The sequence below is a fragment of the Tamandua tetradactyla genome, chromosome 19 (assembly GCF_023851605.1).
Source record: "Tamandua tetradactyla isolate mTamTet1 chromosome 19, mTamTet1.pri, whole genome shotgun sequence".
Classification (NCBI taxonomy): domain Eukaryota; kingdom Metazoa; phylum Chordata; class Mammalia; order Pilosa; family Myrmecophagidae; genus Tamandua; species Tamandua tetradactyla.
Genome location: NC_135345.1, coordinates 62,271,810 through 62,286,434, shown reverse-complemented (window position 1 = coordinate 62,286,434; position 14,625 = coordinate 62,271,810). Strand labels below are relative to the sequence as shown.

The 14,625-nt window shown below is 33.6% G+C and overlaps 1 protein-coding gene across 14 annotated transcripts in view; it reads right to left on the bottom strand.

The window, feature by feature from the left end:
* ADGRL3 (adhesion G protein-coupled receptor L3) overlaps nt 1-14,625 on the bottom strand; it is an 841,123-nt gene that overhangs the window by 760,029 nt on the left and 66,469 nt on the right. The window contains exons 1-2 of one of the 14 annotated variants that reach the window (XM_077136980.1): nt 13,257-13,321; nt 12,196-12,255 (exon numbers count right to left, since the gene is read on the bottom strand). The exons of 12 other annotated variants lie outside the window; for them this stretch is intronic. The gene's annotated coding sequence lies outside the window, so the exon portion shown is untranslated. Of the gene's footprint in view, nt 1-12,195; nt 12,256-13,256; nt 13,322-14,625 lie in introns of those variants that run through there. One more of the 14 variants, XM_077136978.1, reaches the window with a different exon arrangement.

Genomic DNA, 14,625 nt, shown 5'->3' with positions numbered 1-14,625 from the left:
AACTATATTTTTAAAAGATCTGCCCCCAAGCTGAAATATTACAACTTCCATTATCACTTAATACAATATCCATTTTATAGCCAGTCTAGACGGACACGATCTGCTCGAGTCTGAAATATTTTTCTTTTATGATGATGAACAGACATAGAGAAACAACATGTTTAAGGCATTAAATTGTAGCCACATAAGGAATTTATTACTAAAGGAGGATTGTTCAATATAAATTAAGAGATGACATGTCTGTATGCAAAACACTCCAATCTATAGTATAAATTAGCCTTCAACACTGCACTGTGATCATATATGTTCCCTTTGCATGTCTTCAAAACCATTTATTACTCTTGTTTACTTTTTCTTCTGAAGATCACTGCAGTGTTCCCTCAGATACTTTGCAATTTGATGTCATGCTTCTTATTTTCAATGCTGAAGATTACCAGAAATACTGTAAGAAATGTTTTAATAGTATGGAAAAGCTAAAATTCAATCAGTCTCTAGCTTATTATCTTTCCTCAGAAACCCCATGTTTTAATCTGAGCAGAAAATTCCTTTGAGAAAAAAAGAAACTTTTAGATCTTTAGCTGCATGTTGAAGGGAAGTGTTACAGACGGAAATGTGTACCCAGTTTGGACACATTTTGGTCTTGGTCCATATTCTGTTGGGTGTAGACTGCGTGTAACTAGGATCACTTCAAGAAGTCATATCATTTAACGTGTGGCCCACTGAATCTGGTTGGGCATTAGATTACTGAAGTCCTTTATAGACAGAATGAATGTCAGACAGAGACAGAAGCTGAGGGGAGCAGCCATGGAACCCAAAGGAGAAAGAAGACATTGCCTTGTATGTCACCAGCAAGGAACCCCAAAGATTGGTGGCCAACCAAAAGATACCACCCAGGTGAAGAAGCAAGCAAGCCTCTAGCCTCTGAAACCATAAGCCAATACTTCTCTTTTGTTAAGCCAATCCATTGTATGGTATGTGTTTTAGCAGCTCAAAATCTAAAACCAGTAAGAAAAAGGGCAGATTAAAGAGATTATCTTTTCAGAATATTAATTTGATTCATATCATACTACAGGCAGTTAAAGCCAGGCTATACTAACTAAAAAATGAAAGGGATCAATTGTCTCAGTCCAAGAATTTCAAGTTTAAAGATCCAGGAAAAACATTATCCAATTTTACTTTAATCTTTTCTCTTAATTTCTTGACCAGCCCTTTGGAAACTGTTGATGACTCACAGTACAACGGAGGATTTACCCAGCAGGTATAAATTCTTGGCTGGCCTCATCCCCAGGGATTGGACAATTACTACTTCTTCTATGGGTCTGAGAGTCTAAATATATGCTCCTGAAATGTTCACTCCTAATATTTGCATTGGTTGGGTTAATTTAAAAATAACATCTTTTCTTTTATATAGCAATGAAGCTTATAGTACATTTGGACACGAATTAATTTATTTGATTCTCATAACAGTCTTTTCTGATAAGGAATATTATTACCCTGTATTCAGGTATTTCAAATATTATTCAGATATTATCTTAAATGGAATATTATTATATTATTTTTAGAAATAAGAGAGCTGGATATTAGGAAAGTTAAGAAAATTGTTCTAAACAACACAGCTGATTCTGGGACTGGAACTACAATCGAGTTTTTGAGACTCCTATTCAAGCACTCTTTCCACTTATCACTGTGATATTACTTTCTGGATTCTACTCATTTCTATGCCAACATTTTATCTTTACCTAAATAACTGGCAACTATTTAAACTGTGACAAAAAGAAAAAAAAACAGCATGTAAATATGACAACACAGTGAGAAAGGGAATACAGAATTAATATTTGTGGTGTCTATTTGGGTCACGCCCTTTTTTAGGCACTTTATATCTGCATCAATCAAAATAAAACAGTAACAATCATTTACTTAAGTCCTTTAATTCATGCACTATTCTTAGATTCGCATGAAAACCTCTAGTCCTATAACTCAGCCAGCCTATATTATCATACTTATTTGACAAAATTCAGAGCCTGAGGTTTAAGAGGTTAAATCACTTACTTGCCCCAAATCACACATCCATTCTACAGTAGAATCAGAAATTGAACCAAGATCACTGACCCTGCATTGTTACAGGGAACATTATGTATATGTTATACATTTTATACATAGGTGGCATAGAGATCATCAAAAACACTCGTTGAAAGTCCAGACATTATTAAAAACAAAAAATAAAATGAAAAGCCAAGGGGCTTCTGTTTCTAGTAGTTACGGAAAGAAAGAGATGGAAAATTTTAAACTTGTTTAGTACTTCAAAGTTTCCTATTTTTTTCATTATCCTTAATCATTTAAGTCCCACAACAGCATTGATTAGTTGGGTGTGTATTATCCTCATTTTACAAACGAACACACTAAAACTCAAGAAAGTAAAGCTTTTATGGTTCATTTTTTCATAAGGATAAAAATGTAGGCTTTTTAAAAATTGCAGTCCTCTCCTATAACCTATGTGCCAGCTTGCAAAATTTGGGAAGACCATCTAAATGGGCAAATTAGGCAAACCTACATAAAATGACACTCACATATATTACCGATTTGGTTGACTAAAATGAATTAGAAATGAACAGTAGGGATTCCAAAATTTATAATACAAAATGACTCTTTAAACACATGTGTGGAAAGCCCACTAAAGAATGAAGTAATTTCCAGCCCAGAAAGCCAAAAACAAAGAATAAATATGATCAAAAGTCATAAAATAATGGCTGGAGGGAATGGATAATTGCTAAATCTATATACAACAGAATCGGGTTTATTCCTTTAAGCCTGAAAGAGGTAAATGCATAACAAATATAAATGCATAGTCTATATAGCGCAAGCATCACATGTATGAACTCAAGAAGTTGTATAAGTGAAAACATAAAGATCTTTAAAATGTCTAAACTTACACATGACATACTTTTAATGGGGTCAGTCAGGGAAGCTCTAGAAAGATAAAGGGGAAAGGGCCCTACGCTTTTTGTTGAGGATGTGGAGGAAACCAAATATATTCCTTCTTACCAAGCAGCATGAACTTTATTTGAATGGACTGGTATTTAGAATAAGGTAACCAACTTTTATCTAACATTCTATGCCCCCAAGGATCACTACTCATTTCACAAAATAACTCTCACCTGTGATTTTCTGCTTTTGGCCTGTACCCTTGTATCAGGCACTCTGATGGGGCTTGCCTTTTCTAGCTTAATGTCTATCTTTGGACGTGGTGCACAGCCTCAGATTTTAATACTTTAGGAAAAAAGCAGGGACAATGAATTTAAAAATGTTTATTTCTTTAATCTTTAGTTTTCCACTTTTATGTGTCAGGGAAAAAGTAGATACAGCCGGGTCTTCTCTCATACCAAGATGCATCACTTTTATTTTAGATATGTAAACCAATGCCCATACTTGCTCTTTCTAAGACTTTGCACTCAAGAGCCTGTTGGGGCCAAGCAGGTTATAAAAACAAGTCAAGCGGCCTAAGAAGAGGTCATAGAAAGTGGCAGGTAGTAGGTAAACGGAAATATACCTACTCTTTCTAAAGCAATCTAATTTAAATTTTTAAAAAAGACAGAGACAAACTCTGCAGATCCCTTTCTGAGATTCTTGGAGAAAACAGGAGAACCAGATGACTGGTGCTTCTTTTTCTTTAAGAAACTTGAAGACACTGTGGTACACTCATCAACATGAACTCATAGATCTTCATTCTATTAAAATAAAAGCAGATAGCTTCAGCTCCCAAACAAATCAGATGCTTTCTAAGACTTCACTATTATTTAAAGGGACCTTTCTGCTATTGTTTCTGAAGAAAGCACTTTGTCAGATATAAAAACATCTGTGATAGGCACATTCAAAGTTAATAAAGGCAGGGTTCCTGCCGTCAGATAAACTTACTGTGTAACAGAGGAGACATTTACTCTGCTGCACCACTGTTTTCCAGAAAGGAGAGTAAAGCCCAATAAAATAAGGTGACGCCCAAGGTCACAAAACTAATCAGTGGTAAAGCCAGAAGCAGATTTCTATATGTCCCTCTAGTGTTCTTTATCCCTCAACACAGTCTCTGATGACCAACTTAATATCCAGAGAAGATAGATTATGAACCTTAAACAGGGTATTTTTAAATTATTACTTCTGCTAAATATGGTATTTTCCACAACCCATGAGTGTCTCTGGGCTAGACAGTGGTATAGTTTGTTGAACACAGCATAAACAGTCACTGCCCATAATAGAAATTTCAGCGTCATGGGCAATTAGATGTTTCCACATGGGGTCAACATGGCTTAAAGCTCATAACATATTCTTTTCCTTTTTCTTCTCTACTAAGGGGATTCAATTTGAAGCTCCTCAATTTCATACTGGAAATGACACTTCTCCCCATGGTTTAGATAATAATGGTAACATTTATCAATTTTTATTTGCTCATTAATCTGTTAGGGAGTCTTCATAATGAAAGGTAGGAAAAAAAATATTCATGCCAGGACTCTGTCATGAAATATTTCTCAGACTTCCACACTTTAGCTAGCTTGTTCTTGCCAAACATACTCAAATTGCAGGAGCTTCTTCCTCTAATATTGCTACATATGCACTTTAAGCTTTCTTAATTCTTTGCTCATTTATTATGTTGCATATAGATTCACCTTTTAATAAAAAGATGAAGGTCATTTTAGTATCCTTTATTATTACCAGGATTTCTGAAGAACAGAAATTCTTCTAATTAATTTTAGAAACTCTTCTAAAACAATAGACTATTTTGTTTTAACTGTCAGGATTTTCACGATTTTTCAAACCAATTAAATTTATTATATAAATTTCTCTAAAAATGACATTCTTTGATACTTTGGAGCAGTTATCATTGACAGAAATATTTTATAACATCTCTTAAACTATGTATTAGGTAAATAACATAAAGTGCCATTATTATGGTTTACATCATAAATTCCATCTAGAGAGACAGATATCAGTGAACAGTGAAAGTGTTAGTTATCACCTCAATGTTTTTATTACATTCAGCTGTAAACTGTTAAATTTGAAATAGCCAGTGTCTGACGCCGTGCCCCTCACCTGACATCGTGCCCCTCACCTGACATCGTGCCCTCACCTGACACATGTTGGAACGTGGAGGATGGGGCAAAGACAAGAAGTACGCCAAAGTTTTGCAAAACTACACTTTTATAAACTAGCATCGCTTCTGCTTTTTTCTTTGTCACTTAATGTTGGCTAAGGAACAGATGGCAACAATTCAATGCTACAAAATATGCTACAAGGACTTTTGCACAAGCATATTTTCAGCAAGTATAGTACCTCTATAGAACTCTGCAGAAATGGCTCTATATAGGTACATTTAAGGTGAGGTGGAAAGCTTGATTCTGACACTCACCCAGCATGAGGCACATATCCAGGAGGGGGTATTTCAGCAATTATTTGCATCTGCAGGTTGCGAAAGTCACTAATATTGCACAGTTTCCTACAAATATCATATGTGGAGAAAGAATCTTCAGACATTGGTCTTATTTAAATCATCACTGCCTGTGGCAAAACAAATAAATTCAATGATAGTAAAGTAAAATCTGGTCCTGAGCTAGCCAAAAACTAAAGGACAAATACTGTATGGTCCCACTGATGTGAACCGACATTAGAGAATAAACTTGGAATATGTCATTGGTAACAGAGACCATCAGGAGTTAGAAACAGGGTAAGATAATGGGTAATTGGAGCTGAAGGGGTACAAACTGTGCAACAGGACTAGATACAAAAACTCAAAAATGGACAGCATAATACTACCTAATTGTAATGTAATTATGTTAAAACACTGAATGAAGCTGCATCTGAACTATAGTTTTTTTTTGTTTGTTTGTTTATATATTTTTTGTATTTTTTATCTTTATTTTTTCTCTATATTATCATTTTATTTCTTTTTCTGTTGTCTTGCTACTTCTTTTTCTAAATCGATGCAAATGTACTAAGAAATGATGATCATACATCTATGTGATGATATTAAGAATTACTGATTGCATATGTAGAATGGAATGATTTCTAAATATTGTGTTAGTTAATTTTTTTTAATTAATAATAAAAAAAAAAACTGGTCCTGAGTAGGTCAACATGTATACCTTCTCTCTATTAAAAACGCACAACAAAAACAGGCTAACATTTATACCAGGAATTTTATTAAACATTTACATACACCATCTCACTCAATCGCCAAAACAATCCTAAGTAGGTTTTATCATTATCCCTGGTTTACAGACTAGGAAATTGAGACAGAGAATCTAAGTACCTTGCCCAAAGTTAAGCAAATAGAAAAAAGAGGCAAATCCAAACAGTGGCTCTAGAATCCATATTATACTATATCACACCACTCCAGAACACCACATGATAGCTTATAGCGAGTTTCTTATTTACAGCTACTAAGCAGAATATGCTTTATACAGGAATCTGAACACTCTTTAGACAGGCACTCAATTACCCTGAATCTCAAAAAGTTTTACTTTAAAGGAAGTGTCTTTGCCCACAGATATCAATATATATTCAGTATTATTGAGAAAGTTAGACAAAACTTGCTTTTCATTCTATCTTTTATGTAGGTGAATATAATAGCAAAATTGGTTTTGGTTTTACTTAGCACAAAATTGTGGAGATCAGCAGTATTTCTACTAGTTTTATGTGTATCCTAAGCTGTCTAGGAAAATATTACCAATTAATTAAATTCATAATAGCATTTTGTTATTTAAAAATTATATTTAAGAAGAGAATCCTAACTTATAGTCATAATTATATAGAATGCAGGGCTTAGAAATATATTTGATTTATATAAGAAGTTAATTTAACATTAATCTTACTAATAATTTTTATTTTAATTTCATTTGAAAAATGTAACTACCATTACCCTATCTTAGCCTCCCCCCTTTTTTAGATTTATTTTCATTGACTTACAAACATACTAATTTCTTTGTCATTAAAATTTTTAAGGATTGTCACTAAAATCCAAAATATCAACACATGAAAATTAAAAATTCAGTATTATAAAATCATATCTTTCTTAAAAACTCTCTATAAGGACTGTATTAGCATAAACCTTAATTTATATGAGAAAAAGTGTTTTGGGATTCTCCAGCTAATCATAATTTAGAGAAATCAGGTATTATAAATAGTAGCCAAATATCCAAATTACATGAAAACGGCTGTAAAGTTATTCAGTTATCTGAAAACCTCACAAAATTCAACCACTGAAAATCAAAGCAATGTATTTTCCCTTCTAATGATAAATTTAATATACACTGAACACATATGCTAAAACTTATTATAATAAGTTTAATATGTACTGAAGGGTTCTCTGTTAAACGGACACATCATTTTCTTTCCTCTTGCTTTGGATTAAACATCACAAACGAACAGCAGGCATCTAGAATTAGACAGAACTGTGTATCAACCATTCATTCTCTAATGAGGATAAGTGTCTATGAAAAGAAAACCTTTCTACCATTTAGTTGAAGAGAAGTCTAATAGGAGCAGTTCATGACACCTAAAATCTACCTCATCCAACAGGAACATCTTCCATTTCAGTTCTGAGAAAGGTCACTTACTCATTAATTCTGGGCTGGCCATGGGTGCAGTTTCTGAATAATCAAAGCTCAAAAGCAGTGAATATGCTGTCATAAATGAGTGAGCTCTGGGACACACAGCCTTCAGCAAAGAGTGCAGAAGGAGGGTAAGGATTCTCCATTTCCTTAGCCATTTCAGCTTTTACTAATTCACTTTTTTTTTTTTTTTTCCTGAATGCCATAGACTTTCAACTCTGAGCGAGGACTAAGTTAATGTTTTACAATTGAGAAGAACAAAGATTTACAAGACATACAAATTTTGCAGTTCCATTTTACCTTCTTGCTGTGAAGGCATTTGAGTTCGTATTTCTGACTTGGCCTCTGAAGACCTGAATTTGACTGTTAGCTCTATCACTTCATTCATAGGAATTCATCATTCATATAGACGTTTCTCACACGCACAATATTCTGAAGCTGCTACTCTCCATGATATTTCAACCAGTCACTAAATAACAGTCTTTAATGTTTTCTTTGATGAAAACATAGAAGAAATAGAGTCTCTAAACTCAGGATTAGAAGCTGTAATGATTAGTTCTGGACTTGTAACATTTAAATTTACGTATTCTGACTTTTAAGTATGATTGTTTTCTCAAGCTCCACAAGTTTCAATTATTTGTATTTTGATAATTCTAAGTACATTGAGATCTGGATATAAACAGGTTTACACAAATTTCAGCAATTATGTTTTTCTTCTTTAATTGCACAGTAACTATCTTGACAAGAGTTTTTCGGGGGTGAGGGGGGGAGGGAAAGGGGCAAGAGGAACCTGAGCATTTGGGCAACTGGTTTTCCCAGAACCAATTTGATAGGCAATTTTGGGCCACTTAATTTCTCTGGGTCTCAGTTTCTTCATCTGTAAAATGAAGGGGCAAAACTAAATGATTTGTAAAGGTTTCTACCAGCTCTGAAATCTATGATCTGATTTAAATCTTTTATTCACATGAATTAAATGGCAAGTTAATAAATCAACCATTCGATTAAATGTGATGGTCTGAGTAAGGTCTTGGTGGGGAGAAGGCAGGGAAGGTTTTTCCTTTATTTAAAACAGATTTTAAGAATAATGGCTTTAGCCAAATTTAAAGCTAGTCAAATCTGACAGCTTGTTCTGCAAGTGACATTATTACTTGAGCAGCGCATTAGGCTATATTTGGAAAGTGCTTAAAGTAGCTAAGCAAAATAGATTTTATTAAGGCTTTATTTAATGCAATGTTTTAGAAAAATCACACATCAGTTTCATTAAATTTAAACATAGATAAATTTAAACTTGGCAAACATGATGAAGATAATGAAAAATGATTATTTTTTTACCTACCTGGTACGACCAGTTTGTATACTACCATGGTAAAATTTAATCTATTGGAACTTGAAATAAATGGGCTCTGTAAAGAGTTCAAGTATGATAGTTAAATTTCTCAAAATCAGACCTGTTCTCAAATTCTCTTTTAGAAATTCCATCTTTTGAAAGGGCACAATAAAGTAGGGAGAAGGAGAATGTAAATTACCATTAGCAAGGCATATGTGCTATGGAATTGGGGGAATTCCAATATTCCAGTGCTCTAGAATTGGGAGTTCTCATTCTACCTTGGTATTCTAATTACAATTAGTCATACAGCAGACATTGCACCTGTCAGTCAAAAGTTTATAATGAACAGAGAGACTTACTGCAGAACCTCTTATCAGTGCAGCTCCCTTGGGGTCAAAAATATTGATCACTTTCATTGAATAAAGACTAAAGTAACAACAAGAATCCATTATGTCTGACCTAACAAGAGTTTTTAATTGAACAAGTTGCTGTCTGAATGCTCAAGAAACAGTGGAGATACTATTCTTACTGTTCACTTCATAAAGCTGTAAGTATAAAGGACAAACTGAATGAGTTGAAAAAAATTATTCATTTTCTCATACAGTGCTCTCCAAATAAATGTCCCTATTTTTAAAGAATTAATATAATTTTTGCCATCTGCAAACCTCAATCATATATTTCCCATAGTTTAATAGCAGTGTTTCTTAAGAAATTATCGTGCTCAATTAATTAAATGATATATTACAGGCTTAACATTTAATTTTACATAATGCCTTTCTCTAAATACGTGTCATATTTTAATATGTCACATACAAATGAAATAAAATGAAAAGGAAGGCTATTCTTTCTCTTTGGAGTCAACCATTATTACTAAGAAGGTGTGCTAGCAACTTGATATTAAATATTTCATAGGGCATTTTGACAGGAAATTAAGGTACATGAATATCTTCGTCAAGCACAGTATTTATCTAACAAAAGTGGTTCAGTTCCAGGTTAGTCTTATAGAATTTATTAGAACCTAGGCTAAAACTTAACAGATAAGATGTATATTTGACTAATTAGCAAATAAAATTTCCCCATGAGATGAAGTTTAACATTTGGAACCTATATAGAGGAAAATGAATTCAGAGGAGAAAGACCACGATTACACAAACTGGAATTTAAAGCCTTTGACTATTGTACAAAGAATTTGACTTTGCACATTAAAATACAAATAACCTTCAAAAGAAACAAGGCAAAGTTAACTTAATGAGATAGATCTTTTTTTTTTTCTTAAACTATCTGTACTTCTTTTTGGTCAGTTAAAAATCTGGATTCTTTGCAAAAGCCAAATAAATCTTACGGACTCTATAAAAAGTGAATCCATATGTTTTAGGAAGTGAACATTTACATGGGGTCACATAAAAATGTCAATGATGGCCCATCTGTAATTATACAGATTTGAAACTTTTTAGGTCAGTTACCAATTATTCCTTGTAATAGAAGCATACTCAACACTTTCACAAAACTTACTTGATTATGGCTTTGTACTTTTTTTTTAAGAATTTTTAAAGATATGGGGGGCGAGGCTATCTTCCTAATATACAGTTACAATGTTTTATTGAAAATACAAAAGCGAAGACTCAACTACTAAAAGATCCCATACCCATTTCCAATCTGAGACAGATGACATTTTCTCTGAAATATACAGAGATTCAGTCCACATACAGGCTACCTTTTAATTAAGTAACTCACAGATTTGTAGGCCAGTATGTGAGAGGGAAACAGAAGAAAAGCACCTTTGTTCTTGTTATTGAACCATATTAGGAGAGGGACAGCATCTTTATTTACCAAGCTTGTAACATCAACTCATTTAAAATGTTTCTCTGCTTTGTGCTTGGGATGTTAAATGTAGCTTTCAGGTAAACTAAAATCAAAATGATGGTGTAGAAATTGATGCTGTAGGTGCAAGAGAATGAAATCAGGGCTCCTTTAACTCCCCAGGGATGATATATATATATATATATATATGGGAAATGAGAATGTGCCTGCATGCTGGCCAGTCTGTGAGATCAATGATGGTACAATGTTGCTAGAAGTGCTCTCTCCATGTAGTCCTACTTAAAACATATAAATCTTTTGGGGGATAGAGCCCTTCTATTCATGCTGAGTTGCAAATGTGATCTACCTAGAAAATATGAAAACGCCTCTTAAATATCACATGCCAGCAATTTAATATATGGGTTATTTATTTCGTTTTTAGAAAAGGCTGAAGTAAATATATTACAACAGAGTAGCAAGTTTAATTTTTCAACTAGGATTATAAGTGCATTCATTTACCCAACTTGCTTATTTAGAGTCTCCTTAAATATTTTAAATATTTTTTTAAAAATATAGCACTTGACACATCAAAGCTATTAATCTCAGTAGTGTAACACTTAGACACAAATTAAGAATACTTACAAAAATACTATTCAAAACTAAATTAAAAGTATTCTATTAACAATAGCCCAGCATATGTTCATTATTCAAAATAACAAGCATAAATGTTAACACTCAACAATCTTTTACTAAATTAATGTTCCTGGGATTTTATTGTTAATAAACAATGGCACTGACATTAGTCCATGGATTTCTTTAATTACTGCTATGATTAGGATCAAAATGACTTTTGTATCAGACAGAAAATATTTTTGAAAGATTAGATCTATCTTACATATGAAACATCATTTTCACTCTGTAGGAATAAGCATTAAACCCTGACTAGATCAGAAAAATTACAACCAGAAAATTACCTCTCTATTTTTATAACAGTCTGTAAATATTTATATATATATATTAAAAATATATATATAAATATTTACAAACTTCAAGTAAGGATGTCTTGAATCAAAACAATATGAAAAATCTGTTTTCCCAATAAAAATAATGTTAAAATTGAACGGCACTATCATAAAGTCTAGAACACCCACTCTTTATAATCCCCCCCAATAAGTCAGACCTTTATTCTGCCTTACAAATCTTTCTAAAGTATATAAGTATATACTCAAAAAAGTAATACAGTGATGTAGCATAGAAAAAAGCCTAGAAAATAGAGCTCTAAGGCAGCCTCAAAGCCAATGACAGGTAGATCATGAAATACAGAACCAAATCAAGAGTCAGAAGGAATCTCAGGAAACAATTGTGCAGGGTGGTCAAAAGGTATAAGACATGAAGTTCAAAGAATCTCTCCAAAAATGGAATCATGGTTAGAATCATTGCACAATGATGTGAAAACCTAATGTGTAGATTTACCTGAAATGATGCGGATTACTGTGTAGCTTGTTTTCAAATTATACTGCCTGAATACAAATTCTGGAAACATACAAAGAATTAAAGATGTCAAATTTAAGAATTAGTATGTCAGAATTAATTCCATATTAAATTTATGCCACTGTGGATAATTTTTCCCCAAATAACTATGTGTATTGACTTATATGTTTTCGTAAGAACTAAGGAAAAGATCAATTCTAAAACACAAATTTTGAAGATCATTATTTTGTTTTACTAATCTGCCTTCAATTTGAATACAATTGCATTGAAAGCTCAAAATCTTAGATTGAAGCTAATTTTTCACATTTTCCTACTGCATGTGCCAGGACCTCCCTGTTACTGGAAATGACTGACCTCCACGGTATTTTATATTGCTTTTATTCAAAAGCCAGTTTGACTCAGCATTTTTAGTTATTCATCACTGTCCAAGGTTAGAAAATTTCAAAACCTCTCCATTTTAGCCAATTGTGTCACTTTTTTCCTCCTCTAACAAAACCCCTGATGTTATACTCTTTTATCTTACATTTCATTAAAATTTTGCCCACAGAGACTAGAGGTTGTTTACAATATGAGGTGTACCCACTACATACTTTCGGCATTTTTTCAAAACTACCTTCTTTAACTGCTCTCCTCCTTTCATTTGGCCTGGGGTGACAGGGAATGACTGCTGCTCTCATGGCAAACAGACAAAGAGATAGAACCTAGAATAATCAGTAATATGCCAACTTTAAGCCATGAGCAGGACAAGGGGAAAGAGACGGTAAATCAAAGGACTACTTGGAAATACTGAATTATGAACATGATGAATAAAGATCACCAGATGACAAGCTTCACTTATTAAAACACAGTGTCTGCGTATAACATAGAAAAAAGGCTAGAAAATAGAGCTCTAAGGTAGCCCTAACAGTCTACAGTAGCCATTAACAACTTTCCTCGTTGTTCTTTCGTAGATTCCAGATTCCCACAAATTAGAGATATTAATCAATCTGATGCAATTCATAAAATTAACTCATGTGTTCTTCATACAAACACCTCCTACTTACCATCAAATGAGCCTAAGCTTTGATGGGTTTTGTGATGTCTTCTCACCTTTCCCAGGTAGAGACTGGAAGGTTCTGAAATTCCACCAACCCCCTCTCGCCTGTTACTAGGGTAACCAATAATACAATTTCACTGATCACCGACTGTAGCCATAAAATATAAGCTGTCCTCTATTGACACACTTAGTTACTGGGACCTATGACCTTGGCCTCTGTAACTTGCATTGGTACTTAGTTAAAAGCCTTTTTTTTTTAAAGGAAACATTATTTTCCCAGACCATAATGTATATTTTTGACACAGTCTATCTTTTTTCTCCCTCTCATTCTGGAGATCACAAAAGCTAAGCACCAAAATTCCAGTACTAGCAGTACTGGTCATAGGTCAGATATTTTATTCTGTATAATAATTGTCCATTTCATTCATAAAGCGCGTTTAACCAAGTTATCTAATGTCTCTCAAGTTATGGATTTAAAATTGACCTACAAGAAGCAAGCTTTTGTGTGATACACACTGGATTTTGCTTTTGTTGGACAGACACATCACTGATTTTCAGAAAGGAAGAAGAGGAAGAAGAAACTGAATTGTGATATGATTCAGAAAGACAGAGTTTCCCTCACATTCTTGCCATGTGTCTCAAACATATTTTATAATGTCGATCCAAGTTTATAATCACTGAGAAAAATCTAAATCCAGATAACAGGGTCTTTTGCTATGCTTGTCCATTTGGATTTCTAACTGTGGAGAGGATAGTTTAAGAAAAAGGTTAATTAACACAGCTGTGGCCTACACGGAACATTTTCTAGGCTAAGACAGTATCAGTTCAGTTCCCCTGGAAATCAGTTGACTGGGATTGTTGGCTTTCCCCCAGGCAGTTTCTTAAAAAGGCTGCCAGCTTAATTGAATGAAATCAGAGTCTGCAACCCTCAACAATTATCTATACAGCAGTGCTTGATATTAGGTTGGATAAAATAAAAGAATCACACCACAATTATTTATGGCGTAGTTATTCTAAACACTGACCGGTTTGATTGTGTCTGCAAGTATTACAAAAAACTTACTGAAAACCAACTTGTTTCTTATCCTTTCATGCAGTCACTACTCAGAAGATCAAGGGCATCCACAAGCTTATCTCTAAATGTGTTCTGTTTATGTCAAAGAAAGCCAAAACTAACCTGGAACCAATGAGAAAAATCTACCATTACCTGAATAACCATGAAGTGCTCTGTATTCCTTTTGCAGTAGTTTATTTGCTTCTACTTTATGGCAAGTTTGTTGCTTACTCTTTCAGTGTTTATATGTCCCCAGCCCTAGAAATATGTTTGATTCATTTGCGAAGCAAGCACCCACAGTTTTGATGCACAGAACTTACAA